The 21410-nt window shown below is 33.2% G+C and overlaps 1 long non-coding RNA gene across 1 annotated transcript; it reads left to right on the top strand.

Annotated features, from left to right (window-relative positions):
• Positions 1-801: 801 nt before the first annotated feature.
• LOC149553287 (uncharacterized) lies at positions 802-4111 on the top strand. Its single transcript, XR_016353065.1, has 2 exons — positions 802-1720; positions 3441-4111. It is a non-coding gene; the product is annotated as an uncharacterized LOC149553287 (long non-coding RNA).
• Positions 4112-21410: the final 17299 nt, after the last annotated feature.

Raw genomic sequence — 21410 nt, 5'->3', positions numbered from 1 at the left:
ATCAAAACTTGGTTTTGTTTTTTAAGGAGTGTAAAAACAATAGATTGGACTACTTTTTGAAATTTGCCTTCAACTCCAAGCTTACGCATAAAAATGTGTCTTCACACGCATCTTTCGAGTGACAAAAACGGTTTTAGTAAAATCCCAAAAATCGGAATAAAGATATACAAAACCTTAATTTGGCTAAATCAAGGTTTGTAGAAATTCGAGTTTTTTAAATTCTACGAACCAAACAGACCCTAAGAGACATTATCAACATTACATGCCAATTCCACTAAATTGGTGGAAGGAGACTTGAACTCCTATCTTCTCGCCAAATGACTTTTGGAATAACTCCTTCATGGGTGTCAAGAAGGCCATTTGCAAAGGGAATGTATCAATGTTTATGGGGTTAAATGTCATTCTATGATATTCTGAGTTTTTTAATATGTTATTCTGAGTTTTTTAATATGTTGTATACAAGGAAGGGGTAATAATGTTCTCCCTAGGTAAATGATCATTTTTGTTTAATTTTTGTAAATTGAACAAAGGTTGTTAATAGTCATGTTGATGTAGTGTATAAGATTCATGGGGTACAAATGTCTGAATTGACCGTTATAATGTTTAGTCAATAAAAAATAACTATGTTCAGAAATTATTTTAATTAATTAATTATTTTTTGAAAAACAGACTATATTTAGTTTGATTGACTATAGATAAACCAAAACAACATACCTGTTGCACACCTAGGTATGATTGCTAGTTACTTAAATGTCAAGAGATACAAATAGGAGTACCTAACAGTCATTCAGTCAACCCACTTGAATAAACCTGGTTTTAGCAATGATTTATCTTCGAGGGGCACAAGTTGTCTCAAGGTATGCTTAAACTAGGTCATTCAATTGACAAAACATCTTAAATGAACACCGTGGATCCGCAAGTGTTTCACACCTTTCTGTTGGTTTTAAACTTGACCGTATTCTGTTCCCGGAATCTCTGGGGGGTTCTTCTGATGGTGTCTTGAATGACGGGTGGCAGGGGCCTCGGGTCAGATCTTTTGACGTTGCAGTCCCACTTCCCTAAAGTGTTGCCTCTGGGTTAGTGAAAGGCGGGTTAGAGGTGTCTGTGAAAGTGGGGTCAGAGGATCCTATTAAAGGGAGCTTCAAGTGGGATAAAAAAGATTGGGGCAAGCAATTTGGAGCCAACTTGAGCAATAAGTCTTCGCTTCCGGGGGAATCTGTTAAAATGGGATGCCAAAATGGGGAGTTATGTATTCTTATCCCTAACCCCGTTCTAGATTCTTCGATATCGGCTTTGGGGACTACACTTACTGGTAAGTTTCCTGGTTCCCACCCTAACATTGAAGAAGTCTGGTCTTATGTTAAAAAGAAATGATATCTGAAAGGCCAAGTTGAGATTGCTGCCCTCCCTATGGGTTTCCTGTTGTTTGAGTTCTCCAACAAAGAGGATTGTGACCGTATCCTTTGTGGGGGACCTTGGATGATTGGTAAAATGACTCTCTTTCCGTAAATGGGCTCCCATATGGAACTTTGAGGATAACTTCTTTGCCTCTGTCCCTGTTTGGGTCTACTTTTTAAAGTAACAAATATTCAGGATATGTGCATTTTGAGTAAAGAGCAAATCTCCAAGTGGCATTATGGATGTATAGCTGTTCTCGGGAGTGGATTTTTAACAATTTACAGTAGCAAACATGTCACATGGGCGTGCTTTAGTACATCAGGTGAGGTTTAAGTGCTGCTGATACATGGTAGAGGTGCCTGCATAGTGGATTGTGCTATTTTGAGTGACACTCCAATGTTATGGAAGTTAAAAAAGACTGGCGTAAGTCCATCTGGAATCTTAACAACTTGGAATGAAAAAAGTGCACTAGCTCTATTACCAAACAATTGTGGACAATTTATGTCAGCAATTAGGGTTTGATGATATTGGAGGATTTTAAGCTTTAGTGACCAACAAAAACTGATGGATTTGAGTTACTTGTAGTAGTATTCTTTTGAGTGACATAGATGCTTAATGCGTAGTCAATTGGAGGTAATTGGGTTTTATGGACCCGCTTGGGAAGATTTTGCTTGTCTAACACATTTTGTTGCTGATTTAAAAGTTACGAGGTAGGGTTTTTTATGGAGGATTTTTTACTTCTTTGAGTATGATTGCAAGTAGGCTAATTTCTGGACATATTTTCATTCAAAGATTCAAACGTGATTTTTAAATTTGTTGAAACTTTGGGCAGTGGTTCCATTTTGCTATTCAGACTAAACAATTAGGGCTATAGGATAATAATTGACAATGAGATCTTAAGTTTGGAACATTCAGCGAAGTGTATTTTCAAAACATTTGAAGGGGAAGAACCATAGAAGATCCTTGTAAAACATAATATTTCATATTCTGTTCCAAAGCAAAGTCTTGCATAGAAGACCTTGCAGCTCAGTGACGATTGTTGGCCATTTCCATGTCAAGCTAGTTGGGTCAATTGTTTTCAAAGTCATCTGGGAAGCCTGGGAAAGTGTTACACTCAATTACGCATAACAACATTATTAGTGACAACAATAATGTGTGTGCATAAAGATGTATACGGTGGAATTCAAATTATCATGGTAATCCATTGGCACATCTCCAAGGCTACTTGGCCAGGAATTGGGCTTCCAAGTGGGTAGAGGTTCATAGATATCATGAAAATGGGGCACGTGGTGAGCTGGAATGAATTTTGCTTAAAATCTGATGCCCCCAATCATAATAAAAAAAAAAAGTAAGTGGGTTTTATAATCCACGACACTATGCCATAGTTTTTGGGTTTACATATGGTGACAGTGATATGGGACTACCTCGTACTCTTTTTCGAGAGGCGCTTGGCACTACAAATAAGGCGTACATACCCTACCCCCCAGTGGGATTTGAACTTGTGACCTCTCTTTCAATAGAGGGCTTACACTGTTCTTAGGGAGGCTTGCTCTCCCTTCTCCCTCCCCAAATTTTGTGATATTGTTGAAGATAGACCACCCTCTTTGGATGACCTGGTGGATCCCTTCTCCCCAGTGTTAAAGCTATAACAAGGATAATCATCTCGTTGATAACCAAGATGCATCCTCATGGTAAAAAGATATTCAAAATCTTTGGAGCAGATCTATCGAGCCTAAAAAGAAGGGTTTTTTTTACGTCTCATTTTGCATAAGCTTCCTATTCTCAAAATTGATGGGGAACCCAAATTTTGGTCCTCTTGTAGGTAGCTTGAGATTGTGAAGCATATCTTCTTTTATTGTATTTATGTGAAGGACATGTGGGATTTATCTCAAATTTCTATCAGCTGTAATGTTAATAGATGGGAGATTGTAGTAGGCTGTGGGTATCCTCAAGAAAGATGTAAATATCTTTTGGTTTGTTCTCTCTGTTAAAATTCTATTTTTGATTTGAAAATTTAGAAATGATGATGTGTTTGGTGGCAGGGATAGAGTGCTTACTAAGTCAGTAAGGAGTTTAATAACCCACAATGTTTGTTGGCGGGTCACAGTAACTATGAGGTTTGCAAAGAAAACAATAGAGAGGCTACTTCAGGATGGCTTAGCCAGGGGTGTGTTCATTTGGGAGATCATGCATGGGTTTTCATGGACCAAACAAACTTTTGGACAAAACTCCTTTTGAAATTTGTCTTACAATTTGATCGAAAAGCTAGGAGAGGGGAGGAAGAGAGAAGAAAAGGAAAGGGTACAAGAGGTTGCGATCTCAACAACAAAGCTTCCAATTGCAGCAGTAGCAGAGTTCCCAGTTGTAGAGATAGTGGTGCTGTCTTTCATGGACCCCAAGACTTGGTGTAATGTACATAAATTGATGTAGTGTCCTTTGGGTGGAATCATGGGTTGAGGAGATAAGAAATATTATTCTGCTCTGAAACTTTATATTCAGAACTTTTCTATAACTTATGTATAGTCGTTTGATGTAATTCTGTAATGCTTGTGATTGTGCTATCTATATGGGTCTGAGACAATCATGTTCTGACAGTTAGGATTTGGTAAACTCATAGGTACTTTCAGCTTATTGTAGTTTGATACATCAATCTTATGATCCATATTGTGTTTATATTATATAAAATGTTTATATTATGCTTCTTGATGGTTAAGGTTTTAGTATTCTTCAAGAATTTGATAGGTTTCACAGTGAAGAGCTTCCTTTGAGTGTACAGTTTTGGCAATTTCTATTTCATAGATCCCTTTTTAGAGGGGGAAGGACTTATTTTAGGTTGCTTAAATTAAATTTATTTATAATATTTCATAATATTAATTTTAGGAATGAAGTGACAATTATGCTAGAATCTAAACAAGGGGCACAAGTGCTGAAGTTCCTGTGTTTTGTTGTGTTGAGTTATTTAATTGTAAACTTAAAATGGATGACATAATAGTTTTGATTGTTATGGTAAAATTGTCTATTGTAAACCAATATTCAAATGTTATCTAAGGAAAACTGTTGATTCCTAGAAGCTCAGAATTATATATAGAACAGTTGCCATTATTAAACACAGAAGACATAATTGGAATACTAAGAACACAGCCTTTAGTGAGAACGATGAAGTGATTAGTGAGCAACTTGTAATCTCTTAACATGACAGTTGTTGATATTGTCCCGATGCATTGAACTATGGAGTTTCATGTTGCTTGTTAGTAGTGAGTGGTAAATATCTATTTCAAGGTCAAATGGTATATACATCTATAATATACAACTCCAAAATAACTAACCTTAAACTAATATTTTAATTGATAACTAACAATAAATCAATGCAAACAAGGGGTAAAATATAACCACACGACCATGCCAACACTAACACAAACTCTTATATTATTATTTTTAAGCGTTTACATTTCAAAATATTAACATTAATTATATTAATTAATTTAAGCGTTGCTCTTTCTTAGACCCTCGTTGGTCTCTTGTTGAACATTAATAAATTTATCTTATCTTCTCTTATAGGTATATTATTTTCAAAATAAATATCAAAACATAGAGGTATTCTCTCATAAGTTTTTTATTATATGTAAAAATATAAAATTAAAATAACAATATTTAAAAATACATAAATAATAATAAGAAGTCAAAATTTTATTTTTTGTCCAAATTATCAATATATATATTAAGAATCATTAGTTCAATTAAAAAGTTATATTTTATAAACTTTAATTTTTACTTTTCTAAATATTGATAAAATTAACTTTAATTTCTACTTTTCTAAACATTGATAAATATTTTAAATTTTAGACATAAAATAGGAAATTGATGTTTGAAATTTGAAATATTTAAATTATACATTAAGGATTTTTCAAAAATAACTTTATATATAATTTAAATTTAGCTAAAATTAAATAATTGCATAATAAATGAAATAGTTTCAATTGCTATTTATCATTGCTAATCTATATTATTGCATTTATTATAAACTGTTAATTTAAGATTTATATTGAGATTTATCAATTTTTTATTTTTTTCATTATGATTGTATAAATGACTTCCATCTATTTAATATATTCTTAAATAAAATCTAAATGAAAAAATGACATTAGGAAGAAAAATAATATAACATTATCTAATAAGTTGCAAACAAAATTTGTTTTGAATTATAGTAATTGGAAAAAGGCCTAATTTGTTAGTTTTTGGTGACTGATCACGAAAGTACTATACGTACTTTATAAATAATTTTTTGGGCCCTATTTTATCAGGGTTTTGGGGCAACATGTAATTATTAATTATAACCCTAAAGCGATAAAAATACTTGTATAAAAGGGCTTAGGGTTAGGGATTATTTCATTGTTGTGATGCAAAAATTGGTTCTTGCGGTGGTATTGAGTTGTAAGAGAGTACAAATTGTAATCAGGTTGTAATCACTGGATTGTAATAATATTAGACTTGCTGTTAAGTGGACGTAGCCTAGGGATTGGGTGAAACACGTTAAATCTTAGTGTCTTGTGTTATTTTTTGTGTGATCAATTATTTTTTGATATTGTTTATATTTGCGTGTAATTGTTATTTCTGTCTGTGGTTAAATCCTAACAAGTGGGGTATCAAAGTGAGGTTGTTCTTTCAGTTATCATCTGCAGGAAAGTCTCACGGTTGAGTGGGAGCGATAAAAATAAGGGTAAGCTAAGGGTTGACAGGTTTAATAGGCAAAACTTCAGTTACGGAAGATGCAAATGGAAAACTATCTTTATTAGATGGATTTATGAAAGCCGTTGGAAGGCAAAACCAAGAACTATGTCAAATTACAACTGGGATCTTTTAGACAGAAAGGTACTTGGAAGCATTCGATTATGCCTGGCACCATCGGTGACATTTAATATTACAAAAGCAAAGACAACAAAAGAGTTGATGCAAACCCTATCAAAATTGTATGAAAAGCCCTCAACTTCAAACAAGGTATTTCTCATGAAGTGTTTATTTAATATTAAAATGATAGAAGGTGGATCTGTAGTAGATCATTTAAATGAGTTTAATACTATTACTAGTTAGTTATCTTTTGTGGGTATCAATTTTGATGAAGAAATTAGGGTTCTCTTGATTTTGTGTTCTTTTCCTAAAAGTTGGAATGGCTTGGTAATGGTTGTGAGTAATTCTATTCCTGGATCTAGTACCCTAAAATATGATGATGTGATCGGTGTTATTTTGAGGGAGGAAACTCGTAGGAAAACCTTAGGTGGATCCACATCAGGAAGTGCTTTGAACGCACAAAGTTGAGGTAGAACGGCTGAGAGAGGGAGTAATTCCAAAAATCATGGAAAATCAAGAGGAAAGTCAAATGGGAGCAGGTCTCAATCGAGAGGATTGAATGACTGTTGGTACTGTGGGAAACCAGGGTATAAAAAGAAAGATTGTTGGACTCGAAAGAAAATGAAGGAGATAAACCAAATGGAGACAAGGAGGCAAATGTGGTAACAAATTTGAAGAGGATGCTTTGCTTCTATCTTTAGAAAGTGTTGACGATTCATGGGTTTTAGATTCTGGTGCTTCATTTCATGCTACACCTCATAGAGGTTATTTCATTGATTATGTCCAAGGGGATTTTGGACTTGTTTATTTGGAGGATAATGAACCCTGTCAGATTGTTGGAAAGGGAAAAATTAAGATTAAGTTGTAGAATGGGAATCACTGACTACTACATGAGGTAAGACATGTTCTAAGGCCAAGTAAAAATTTAATTTCAATAGGGCAACTTGGTGATGAGGGTTGTGTAGTTACTTTTAATGATAAAAATGGAAGGTTTGAAAAGGTTCCCTTGTAGTAGCAAAAGGTGTGAAAGTAGGCACCTTATATCTTTGTACAAGTCATATTGTTCCTTCTACTTTAATTGTTTTAGAGGAAAATGAGTGTTCAAGAACAATTGCTGCAATTGAGCAAGGAGAACAAATAAATGTTGTAGATTTGATACAACACTGTGGCACAATAGACTTGGGCATATGAGTGAGAAAGGTATGGAAGTACTTCTTTCAAAAAAAATTTTACCAGGTTTGAAATGTGTTAATATGGATTTCTGTTAAAGTTGTGTGTATAGAAAACACAAGAGAGTGAGTTTTGTGAAGACTGGGAAGGAAAATAAAAAGGATAAATCAGAGCTTGTGCATACCGATGTATGGGGACCCATTTATGTGTCTTCCCTTGGTGGCTCTCATTATTATGTTACATTCATTGATGATGCAACTAGAAAAGTATGAGTTTATTTCCTTATAAATAAATCTGATGTATTTCAAACTTTAAGAAATGGAAATGCTTGGTTGAAAATGAGATTGGTAAGAAATTAAAATGTCTCAGATCTGATAATGGTGATGAGTATTGTAGTCATGAATTTGAAGACTATTGCTCCACTAATGGTATTCATAGATAGAAAACTATTCCAAGGACTCCACAGGAAAAAAGAGTGGTTGAACACATGAACAAGACTATAATCGAGCGTGCAAGGAGCATGATGTTGCATGCTGAGTTGCCCTTACACATGTGGGTGGAGGCTATCAATACTTCTGTATATTTGATTAATAGAGGTCCCTCTACTCCTTTGGGTTGTAGTATTCTAGAGGAAGCATGGACTAGTAAGAAGGTGAGTTATTCTTTTCTCACAACCTTCGGTTGTGAAACATTTACTCATATAGATTCTGAAAATAGAACCAAGCTAGAAGCTAAGTCAAATAAATGTGTATTTTTTGGATATGACATTAATGAATTTGGTTATAGGCTTTGAGATTTTTGAAAATTATAACATTGTAAGAAGTAGGGATGTCATATTTAATGAGAAAGTGTTGTACAAAGATCTGTTGCAACAACACGAGAAGAAGAAAGATAATTATGTAGTGCTGGATGATGCTCCAATAGATGATGTTCTAGCCATTCCTCATGATGTGCAATAACCACAACAACAAATACCACACACACCAATTTATGTTAGACGATCAACAAGGCAACTTAGACCTCTAGAAAGATTTTCTCCCTCTTTGTATTATATTTTACAAACAGATGCTAGTGAACCTGAATGTTATGACGAAGCTATGCAGGTGGATACTAAGATTCAGTGAGAGTTTGCAATGAAGGATGAAATGAACTCGTTGCTGAAAACTAAGACATGGGATTTATGCAAGTTGCTTGTAGGTAAAAGGGATTTACAGAATAAGCGGGTTTACAAGTTAAAATAAGAGGATGGAGGTAAGAAAAAAATTTAAATCCAGGTTAGTTGTAAAAGGATTTGCATAGAAAAAGGGCATTGATTTTGATGAGATATTTTCTCCTATTGTTAAGATAACTTCTATCTGTACTATTTTAAGTATTGTGGCTACTGAAAATTTGCATTTAGAGTAGCTTGATGTTAAAACAACCTTCGTTCATGGTGATTTGGATGAAGATATATATATGGCTCAACCATAGGGATTTGAGGTCAAAGGTAAGGAGAACTTAGTGTGCAAATTGAAGAAAAGTTTATATGGCTTGAAGCAAGTACCTTAGCAATGGTATCTAAATTTTTTTAGTTTTATGTATGAGCATGGATATTGTAGGTGTCATTTAGATCATTGTGTTTACTTTAAGAGGTTGGATGATGATAGCTACATTATTTTATGTTTATATGTTGATGGTATGCTTGTAGTTGGATCTAACATGGATCAGATTAAGGGGCTAAAATGCTAGTTAGCACATGCATTTGCTATGAAAGATTTGGGGGCACTAAAACAAATCCTTGGTATGAAAATTTGTAGAGATAGGAAGAACAGAAAATTGACGCTATCTCAGGCTGATTATGTTGAGAAGGTGTTGTAACATTTCTCTATGGAGAATGCTAAAGTTGTCAACACACCTTTACCTAGTCATTTGAAGTTGACTAAGTAGATGTGTACCAAGACACAAGAAGAGGAGGAGAAGATGTCAAAGGTACCTTATGCTTTAGTTGTAGGAAGCTTGATGTATGCTATGGTATGTACAAGGCTAGATATTGCACATGTAGTGGGAGTCGTTGGTAGGTATATGAGTCATCCAAGAATTGAGCATTGGAATTGAGTCAAATGGATTCTTAGATATTTGAGAGGAACATCCAATAAGTGTTTACACTTTGGGGGCTCTACTACTAACTTAAAGGGCTATGTTGACTCAGATTTGGCAAGGGATATTGATACTAGGCGAAGTACTATAGGTTATGTCTTTACTATTGGTGGGGCAGCCGTGAGTTGAGTTTCTAGGTAACAAAAGGTTATTGCTTTATCCACTACAGAGGTAGAGTATGTTGTTGCTACAGAGGTAGAGAAGGAGATGATATGGGTTCAGTTCTTCTTGGAAGAATTGGGACACCCTCAAAAGGATAATTATTTGTTTACAGATAGTTAGAGTGCCATTCATCTTGTGAAGAATTCTGCTCTGCATTCAAAGACCAAACACATACAGTTGTGATACCATTTCATTCAATTAGTTTTGGATGATGGACAGTTAAAGCTGGACAAGATACATACATATGACAATCCAATGGATATGTTTACAAAGGTAGTGACAAGAGAGAAGTTGCATTCCTCTTTAGCTTCGGTTGGTCTGCTAGACTAAATAGGAATAAAAGAATAGCAAAGTCCAGGGTGGTTTGACTCCGTGAGAGCCTTGTGTCATAGTGGTATTGCTACAAGATCAATCTCCAAGTGGGAGATTATTGTCTAGTGTGGAGTTTGATCAGTTTCCAAGTGGGAGATTGTTAGTTTGTGGTGACTAATCAAGAAAGTACTGTACATACTTCATAAATAATTTTTTTTGGGCCCTATTTTTTTGGGATTTTGGGCCAACATGTAATTATTAATTATAACCCTAAAGCGGTAAAAATACTTGTATAAAAGGGCTTAGGGTTAGGAATTGTTTCATTGTTGTGATGTGAAAATTGGTTCTTGCAGCAGTATTGAGCTGTAAGGGATTACAGATTGTAATCAAGTTGTAATCACTAGATCGTAATAATATCGAACTTGTTGTTTGGTGGACATAGCCTAGGGATTGAGTGAACCACATTAAATCTTAGTGTCTTGTGTTACTTTTTGTGTGATCTATTATTTTCTAATATTGTTTATATTTGCATGTAATTGTTATTTCTATCCGTGGTTTAATCCTAACATAGCTCATAAAGAAAAAATATTACACATCTAATGTCAACAAAAATTTACCCTCTCCTTAAAAAGTGATTCTATGCTATATTCTTTAAAATATTGTGGAGCCATATCATGTGGAAGGACCTATTGTGATTAGTCTAATAATAACTATTTTGATATTGTAATTGCTAAATCCAACACTCATCACACCTAGATCTTGCAATATCTTTATTAAAATTTAACATATTATTAATCATTTTCTCCTCCAAAACCATGCCATAAATTAGTATTTGGCATGTAATCTATTATTATTTTCCATGGCAATCGCTTAGCCTGAATGCATAAAATTAAATCTGGCTCATAAAATCTCTCGTACAAAAACACCAACATTTGGCACACATTTCAGAATAACTATACATCATCGATGGGAGCAAATTTCACATTAAAATTCCTAAAGAATATGTTAAGAAGAATTCATAAAATTATTTTATACGATTGGAGGTCCATGCATCATCCATCATACATCTTTTGGTGCTTCTAATTATGACTTAGGAATGAAACATCATCATTGAGAAGTTTGATGAAACATTAGACAAGAGTATGGATGCACATTAAAGCATTTAAAAGCTTAGACAAATGTCATATTGGCTAGCATAAAATTAGATTCAACACCTTTGCATAGATTTACTTTGCCTCCATCAAGAATAAGAACGCTACAGAGTAGGGCATCAACATTCATCAAAGCATAAATAATGGAGTTTTTAATCATTTATTTCAATCTTTTAATGATTTGCTAACATTCATTGTCTATACCCATATCAAGAATTGAACTTGTATTTGTTTTGTGTTTAGGAGTTTTTCTTTTTAATATTACTAAATCAATTTATCACAGATAAATTCTCACATAGCTATTGGCAAATACAAGACTTTTAATTTTCCAAAGTATCCAGTTCATCATAAAATAAACAAATCAAGCATATTTTGTTGTTTAATTTTAAAAAAAATATTGAAGAAATGTTGTAACCCCTAAATCAGGCAATGAATATATATTCCAATAATTCCTAGCTAAATATAATACCCGATTCAAAACAAACCTATGTGAAATATGTATATATCAAAATAAACATATGCTAGATGGGAATCCTACAAATGCAAGAAATAATCTTAAACTTTAACAATCCCTAAAACAGACAAAATTCCAGAATTCTTCATGGCATTTGAATGAGAGATTCAATGTTGTGTAAGTTGCAAAGCATACACTTGTAATAATGGTGGTTTGCTATACAATGCTGATCACATTTTGATCACCGAGCCACATGAGATTTGCCTTCAATTAGAGGGACGTAGTTGTTCCAATGCTATTTCTTTCCCTAATATGTTCTCTAGGAATCTACAACTCTTCCTCCGCATCGACTCTTGTTGATGAACTCACCAAGGAATGCCCAATCTATTTATCAGAATTCTGTCCAATCTAGAACTTTGAGGGAAGGTTTCTGGCCACTCTAAAACTAGTAGGGAAGGTTGCAAAAATCGTATTTGATTGTTATTATTATTGTTATGTAATAATTTTATATTTGTTAAGGAAATTTTATTTTTTAAATTTTTCTAACCAATTAAAGTTCAGAGAATTCATATTTTCAAATCATTTAACTTAAATATTAAAAAGTTAACTATTGTATTTTCATCCATCAAAATATAATTCTTCATTGTTATTGGTGCATTGACTTGGTATAATAACAAAGGAATTGAATGATTCCATTAGTTTACTTGCCTACAAGAGGAACTAATAAATGGGCATCTTGTAATCCATAAGAAAATGCTTTGAGCACCATTTTTTTTTGATGATAGTCAATACTAGATTTATGTAGTTGAGAAGGTTTCATTTATTATCATTGTTGATAGTGTTTGATACGCTGTTCTTGGTTTTGTGTTATTAATATTGTGATTTCAATCATTAAATTGAAACAAGATAATAATATTAATACTAAGCTTGTAGTGATGTTGCATGCTATTTTAGGTGTAGCCTTGTCTATAACTTAGCTATTTAGCCTTTGAAATTATGTGTAACTCTAGGTTAAGTGGCTTAGGCAAAAACATAGTTAAGAGGCTAAAACACATGATTTTCTTATACAAATTCTCTTTGATAGAAACATTTTAAGAAATGAATAATTAAATAATTTGTCTATAGTTGTGCTTATATTAGTTTAGATCTCAAATTTTTTCCTATATTAATTCAAGAGAGGTTTGGTTTACATATTGTTTCACATTGAGATGGCTTGTGGTACACAAATTAAATGCTACTAGTTTTTGTGCTCTTGTGAAGCACATGATACATGAAGTTGGTTTTGCAATGGTAAGTTTCTTTTTGTATTGTCACTTCCAATTGAAGCTATTTCATTCCAAAACCAAATAATAAGGGAGAACAGGTCCTTTTGATGACCTCTTTCAAGTGACCAACCCAACATCTTTAAGCAAAAGTAGGTTTTCAATAACTGCCCTTAAACTTGCAAAGTTTCAACTGTGCCAGCCAAAAAACCTTTGCACATAATGGGTCATCATACCAACTATTATGACCTTTCTCACCTCCTTTTCTTTCATAGTAAGGAACCAACATTGAACCTTTGGTGCTTTTAGTATGCATGATTTTCCAAATAGTTTGAAAACAAGTTTTGCGAAGTTTTGTGGTGATGATATGTAATGTTCATATGATAACATGTCAACCTTTATCACAACATGCAAAATTTCGGAAGTGATACATGAAGATGTTGCAATCTATTGGTGTAATTAAATATTACTAGTTACACTTTACTTAAATTTACATAGGATAATGCATATGCATATTAGTTATCATTGAGACACTTAGGAATTTGCATTCTATTTGAGCACATGTCTCACACCTCTTTTCATGAGGTCTACCTTTGTGTTCTTATCACATTATCACCCTCTCATTTTTGCACATTTTTCACATACTTTGTTACGCGATAGAGGATGATCCGCCTTTGGTGGACATGTGATTACACCTTGTTTGGTTGATAGCTTATCTTTATCATCACTCCTATTTATCATGCATTGCCTATATATTGAGGCACATATATGATGTATCCACTACCCGACACATATATGATGTATCCACTACCCATTATTATTTTAATTATTGATCATCATTGAATCAAGTCATTTGAGGATCATATCATTTGTCTTTCTTGTGCTATTGAGCTTCTAGATCTTGAAATTTTCATTCTTTTTCTTAGGAAAATTCTTACATGGCATTAGAGTCAAGGGAGTTTTGTTGCATAGCCATTGGAGAATACCATTGTCTCACATTTTGGAGCATTATGATTTAGATTTCAAGTATCAACAATTTTTGGGAGCATTTAGAACCATTTCTGACCTCGCCATTGCATTCGGGTAGCTATTAACAAGACTTTTGACTAAAAAATTGCCTATATTTTATGAAAATCAAATTCTAGGCATTTGTTTTGCAAACCAGATTTGAGAGGTCAATTTTCAAGATGGTATGACTTTTTGTCATTCTTTGGATCTGAATTTTCTATGAATTTTTAGTATTTTAAATTTGGTTGGGTATATTATTTTTTTGTAAAATTTTGGGGACAAAGTCCCCATTTTGGGGAGTGCCTTTGTGAGTAGTGCAAGTGACATCATTGTCAAAGAACATCCACAACCACCATCAACAATAAATGGTACAAGCAATTTGTTTTCCTTAACTCTGTCTATTTAATTCATTTTAAGGAATAACAATGGACCTATTTACTTGATGGGGGCACGTCATGTTCCTAATGTTGTTTACTCAGATCATGCTCAACTTGATCACCACAATCTATGTGCTCTAGAATAAAAAAAAAAAAAAATTTACAATAATTACCACACCAATTTTAATTAAATATGTTTAATTGTATTGATAATTATATAATAAAACTATATAAAACATAAATACCTCTAGTACCGAGATCCACAAAACCACCTTCATCATGCGGAGGTTCTATTCCATGCACAGCAAGTTGCATTCCAATGTTATGTGAATTATTATCATTTCTTGATTATTTAAAACAAATATAATTACTTTATGTTGGGAATAAAAATCAAATAGATTATTTCTCAAGTATTCGATTTTAAATAATATTTATCTAGCTTAATTACATGATTAATAGATGTGCTAGAATTTTGTGCTTCTGCACTCAATCCTTTTAGGCGTACAACCATGGCTCCATAACCTTCTTTTAAATGTAAATTTTTAGGTCATCTTCTATGGGCACTCCATTGAAGTCAGAGCCCTACATTTTTTCTCAATATCACAAGTTTTGCTTGTATTATTTAATGATAAAAAAATGTTTGCAATTTATTATTTCAATGCGATATTTCATTTATTGAAACTTACAATTCGTGTGAGAACTTTCATATAACCATCAAAGTCAAATTTGTGTTTCTCTTACTTTTCTAGTCTTGTCTTAGTTATCTTTAACGTGTTAAGCAATCTATGAAAAGTTTAAAATATGTTATATTATATAAATATAGAGTAATTAGCACATAATCACATTGTTAATTGATGTATCACATACCTTCCTCTACCTAGTGGTGTATGTCTTGTTATCCTTTCACCTTTCTCCTTTGCATCCAAAATTAGGTCCTTCCACTCCCTCTTTGGAATCATAGGGGGACACTCGTACTTTTTGTTCTTCTCTAAATGCATCTTATGTGACAACTTTTCGAAGGACCTAGATTTTGTTGAATGTGATGTTTCCAACAATATAACCAAATGTTTTTCGAGTTCCTATTTTAAATTTTTATCTTGGTCATTCCATCATTTATGTATGGTGGGCCTAAAGATCACCAATACAATTTGATGTAGTTTTTTATAAAATCATGGGATCATTTGTCCAAAACAAGTGATTAACAAGTAATTTATAAATGTACCATATATGATAATATTAACAATAATTTTATATGGCCTAAAACCTTCTTAATCTTAATGGAAGAAAATCTTTGGTCACCACAAATGTGACCAACACTGTTCACATACTAGCAATATGGGAAGATCTAGGAAATATTGTTGTGATATCACTTATTATGGCCTTTGGATCCTCACGTACATCTCCTACTACATAAAATATTTTCACTATGAAATGCCCCAAATAAAGAACACTTTAAGGGCAATAAAGACATAATGAAAGAGAGAGCACAAGAGAGATCTACCAACTCTTGGGTTAGTATGATGTGAAAAAAGTCAATTTCTACATGTTGTTGACCCTATAATCAACATTATAGGTGAAGGATGATGGGCTAGCTCTTGAACAAGGAAAATTCTACATAGGAACATGGACAACACTTGAATAATAATGCATTAATAGAAGACAAAAACATGCATAGATATGAGTTGGTGTATGCATAGAACATGGTCATCACTTGAACCACTTGGAGCACCCTTATTTTGGTCATGACCAGCTTCATAATGTAGGGCCCATTTGCCGTTGCACCAAAAGCCATGACTATTAGTGAACATGGAACACCACATAATTAACCACCTGTGGGCAGGGGAGCGCGTCGCATCACCCAACAACCTCCCCCTCGACGCGCATACCAGGTGCTTACGCAGGTCGGGAAGGCACCAGGGAGATTTGAACCCATGACCAGGCCAAAACCAGGCTCTGATACCAATTGTAGGGCCCATTTGCCATTGCACCAAAAGCCATGACTATTAGTGAACATGGAACACCACATAATTAACCACCTGTGGGCAGGGGAGCGCGTCGCATCACCCAACACATAAGGACGTAACAATTCTTGTAAAAAAAACACTACATATTTAGTTCATGACATACAAGAGTACAAAATATAAGCCATTAATGAACTTATGTTATAATCAAAATTTAATTGCTACTTACTTGCAAGTTTTGTACCTTGTCCATCAAATTTTGTACCCTTTTTTTTATCTCATCAGTTTGAGGGATTATGTATCCCAAAGTAATAACTTCTTTTTGCTTTTTTTCTATCTTTTTGATAATTTCAATAGGGTTTTCAGTATATGCGATGTCATCATCCCATAATAGTGTGTCCACCTCTACATCGATGGATTTGGGTACTGTAGGTGTCTTTCCTCGAACATCCATCTATGAAAATAATATTAGTAATATTATCATAATTAATCCAAATCCCTAAAGAAAAGAACCTAATAGTATAACATTTTTCTTCTATCTAATTTATACAATTACAATTAGATTTACCTGCTTGGTAGAAGGGTCTGGAGCGACATCCCTATCTGTGTTATGTGAGATTGGATCCATGTCGCATTGTGATAGAAATTAAATAAATATCTTTATTGAAGTGAAACCCATAGAATTACCCAAAAAAGCTTAATAATCAAATGTTATATTAGAGTCATTAATTAGAAGTTAGTTTAAATGGTATATAGTATGTACCACCCCCATGATAGTAACTCTTTTTGTGTCTATGTGATTCAAATTGTAATTGATTATCAAATCTTCCCATACACTTATTGATATTATCGCACATACAAATACACAATTTATAAAACTTGCAACATTTATTGGTGAATTAGGTCATGTATTATTTATAAAACTTTCAATATTTCTTATTTTTTTTAGCGTTCTGTCAATGCACATAACCACTATTTACTCTAATCATTATCTTTTCATTGTAAATAATTTTCTAACAATGCATACCTACACATACATTTTTTAATATCGAATAAGTTGAATCTAATTTATAATTGTAACACAGTCTAACATACTCTATCAATTCAACTACTTTTTTGTAAGAGACCTTTATGTCATCCATGTAAAATAGGCACAATCTATGTAATGATGATGGTGTTATGTGATATCCTCTAATTATCACAAAAATCAAATTGGAGGAAGTTCCTAAGGTACTCATGTTGGAAAAATGTTCAACACTCCCCTTGAGATTTATGACAAGGCTTAACTGCCTCCTATTTTCTATAATTTGAGTAGTTGTATTAAGCACTGATAGATTGGTCTTTTGGTGCAATGACAACCCCACTCTAAAAAGTGGTATCAAAGCTTGGTCACAGGTTCAAATCCTCTAACCCTCAGGTAATGCTCAGAAGGAGATTGTTGGGAAAATGTTTAGCATTTCCCTCCGGATTCGTGGAAAGGGCTTAACTTCCTCCTATGTTTTATAAGTTGAGTGGTTGTATCAAGCATTGACATATCAATCTTTTGGTGAAACAAAAACCCCACACTAAAAACTCATTGTTTCTATAGATATTTGTATCTCAAGGGAACATCAATGTTTCCTTATATGCTTTCATCATAAGAACATGATGCCCCTTGAGCAAGAAAGAAATCCATTTATTTATTAGATTTTCTTCTAATATTTTGACCTCTAGTTGGTCTCCCTCTTTTAGACCTACTACATGTCTCACTTCATCTTCTCTTCCTAATTTACCTTGCTCGAGGAAGACACATCTAACAGATACCAACTTGGTTATACATGCACTCCATCCAATGAGGTAGATAGTTGGTAGGGGGTCAATTGTTGTTGTGAAAGGAATTAAATTTGAGGAATATTGATGAAGAAGTCAACCCTAAAGTTAAATTTGTGATTATTTTTTAAATAAGTCCAATTGGGGCCTCAAGTGTTGATAATTGTATTAGATTTGTTGCTAATGTCGAGGTTTGAAAAAATGAACAAATTTGTTTTCCTAATAAATTTGGGGTGATCAAGTGGAATGAGCTATAATATATAATAGGGCCAAGAAAGTGGAATGAGTTATAAGTACATGTGAATGTCAAGTTGTTTTTTATGGGAAAAAATAGATTAAAGTTTTAACAAAATAGTCTTCCTTTTCACTTGAAGCATATACAATGACCAAGAAAGTGGAAAGAGCTATAACATGTGGATGTCAAGGTGGTTTTGGTGAGGTAAAAAATTCAAAGTTTTCCACAAAATATAGTTTCTAAAGATTTATTTATTATTAACTACTATAATATGGGTTAAAGAGAAAGAAAGCAAGTCATAAATATTTTCTATAGGGTTTATTGACTTATACATGTTGGTTGTCCATGACACTTTGTAGTATCCTCATCAAAGGGGTCAAGTTCCTACATATGCAATTCATTTATCTTATGTTAGCTTACTTCTTATATGAAGGCCAATCATTATCATATTTATCTAAGTCGCATGATGTATGCTAATTATGAAATTGCAATCAACATGAACATATTCATTAATTCTTACAATATGCAGTCATCATAATAATTTTATTCCTTACCTTTCCTTTATCCAAACTATGTAGGATCCTCAACAAAAAGGTTTAGAATGCTTGTACTCAATTATTAGTTTCCACCAAGGGTGAAAAACACACACAAAATATATACATTTAATCAACACCAACAATTGAGCATCATAAGCATTACATTTTTTATTTGATAAAATATAAATTGAATATATGACTAATAATAGAAGCATATGCGTCATAAATCACTTATGTATCATCATAAACATGTTGTAATCCCTTGATATATATGGCATTATAATTTAAAAAAATGAATTAATGTAGTAACCATGATATAAGTGAAGTAAATTTCTATCAAGAAATGAAAATCAAATTATTAAATATACTAATACCATACATCATACATTTCATTCATGTCATCGATCTTCTTCTTCATCAAACTTATCATCATGATCATTGTCATCATCATCATCATTGCAATCATGATCATGATCATGATCATCATTGTCAGCATCATGATAATCACCATCATCACCATCATCATTAACAACAACAACAACAACATCATCATCATCTTCTTCATGAATTACTATAGTAACCATGATATAAGTGAAGTAAAATTATATCAAGAAATGAAAATCAAATTATTGAATATACTAATCCCATACATCATACATTTCATTCATGTCATTGATCTTCTTCTTTATCAAAATTATCATCATGATCATCATCACCATCATCATCATTGTCATCATCATTTTCATCATGATCATGATCATGATCATCATCACCATCATGATAATCACCATCATCACCATCATCATTATTGCAACCATCATCAACATCATCAACATTTTTTGATCATAATCATCATTTACATCATCATCTACTTCTTCACTATATTCTTCTTCCATCACATTATACATTGCTAGCCTCCCTCTTGGATCATATCTAACAAAAAATGACCAAATCATTTTCTGTGGAACCTCTGAGTAAAATACCTGCTCACATTGGCTTGGAAGAACATAGGGCTCATTTCTCGCTTTCTCAAATGACCTTTTACTAACCATTGTAAATCTATTATCATGTTCAGAAATAGTTCTATTAGGATCATTTACATTCAATCATAGCTTGTACCATTGGATAACAAAAAATAACTTATTTGGATTGGACCAAAAGTAACACTCAAGTATGCCTTCAAAAATCCCATAGTATCTATTTTATTAGATTTGAGGATGTATGCCACTTCAATAATAAACATTAGTCACTTGAAATACTACAATTATTCTAGAATCACAAGTTTTCTTTGTGTCATCCAAATTTTTGATGCAAAATTTATGACCATTGCATGACATAGCCTTGTGATGTTTCACCTACAATATGTTGAACTTGTAAAAATGTAAGAAATAAATAACACACATAGAGACATACACATAGGCACACAATATCATTACAATTGGAAAAATATTAAATAATAAGGGTGATTAATATATGTATCCATTTATCTCTTAAACAATATGTCAAATCAATTTCCCGTGGTTTAACATTGGGATCTCCATTACAATGAGCTTCTTTAACTAATGAAGCCACACCTTCTCATTTTAATACACAACCTAATTGTTGACATTATTGAATCCACACTGACATCCAATAAAGATTATTTGCAACATACAAAAGTAGTGTATCCCACTCTCAAGCACCTATAGAAGAAATAACTAGAAATTTACAATTGATGTATATTGAAAATTAAGAATAAATAAATTACACACACACACACACACACACACACACACACACACACACTACTATGATCTTGGTGGGGAACCTTCACTAGCACCTTAGGGTTTTGGTGTAATAGTTCGTACTATGTGGTATCAAAGCCTCCACCCAGGTTCAACTATCAGAGCGGGTGGCAATGCTGACATTGTAGTGTTCATCCAAGGCTCATATGGTCAAGGGAGTGCCCATCGTATTGGCGCACATCCAACCCAGTGTGTGGATTCTGGAGCATGGTGGGATATTATGATCCTGGTGGGCAACCTTCACTAACACCTAGGGGTTTTGGTGCAATGGTTTGTACCAAATACACATACACATACACATACACATACACATACACATACACATACACATACACATACACATACACATACACATACACATACACATACACATACACATACACATACACATACACATACAAGATTAAGAATTAATTCCTCACTTTTCTCATTCTACCTTTCCCCATTATGTACTCCCGCTCAAATTTAATAGTAGGGTAAGGATCCCAAATGCAATCTTCATAGATCTTTGTTGTGAACTTAGAAAGGTATTTGGTAATGTACACCATGTATCCCTCTATCATAAAACCCTCAGTATGTGCTTTTTGTTGAACAAAATCCTTCAAAAATTTCATGTGTCTCTTAACCATCCACATCAACCTTGTGTAGGTAGTATTCTTGTGCATAGAAAAAAGTTGAAGGTAGAAACTTTTGCATTTCACTCATTAGATGAGGAATTTTTCTCTTCCAATATTTTATATCTTCTTTATGGATCTCTTTAGATGACAACCACCTATGAGTGACTCAAGACACAAATATATTAATGAGACT

The sequence above is a fragment of the Cupressus sempervirens genome, chromosome 6 (assembly GCF_028749045.1).
Source record: "Cupressus sempervirens isolate cs-2001-9-10 chromosome 6, ASM2874904v1, whole genome shotgun sequence".
Lineage (NCBI taxonomy): Eukaryota > Viridiplantae > Streptophyta > Pinopsida > Cupressales > Cupressaceae > Cupressus > Cupressus sempervirens.
This window is presented reverse-complemented; position numbering and strand designations above follow the sequence as displayed.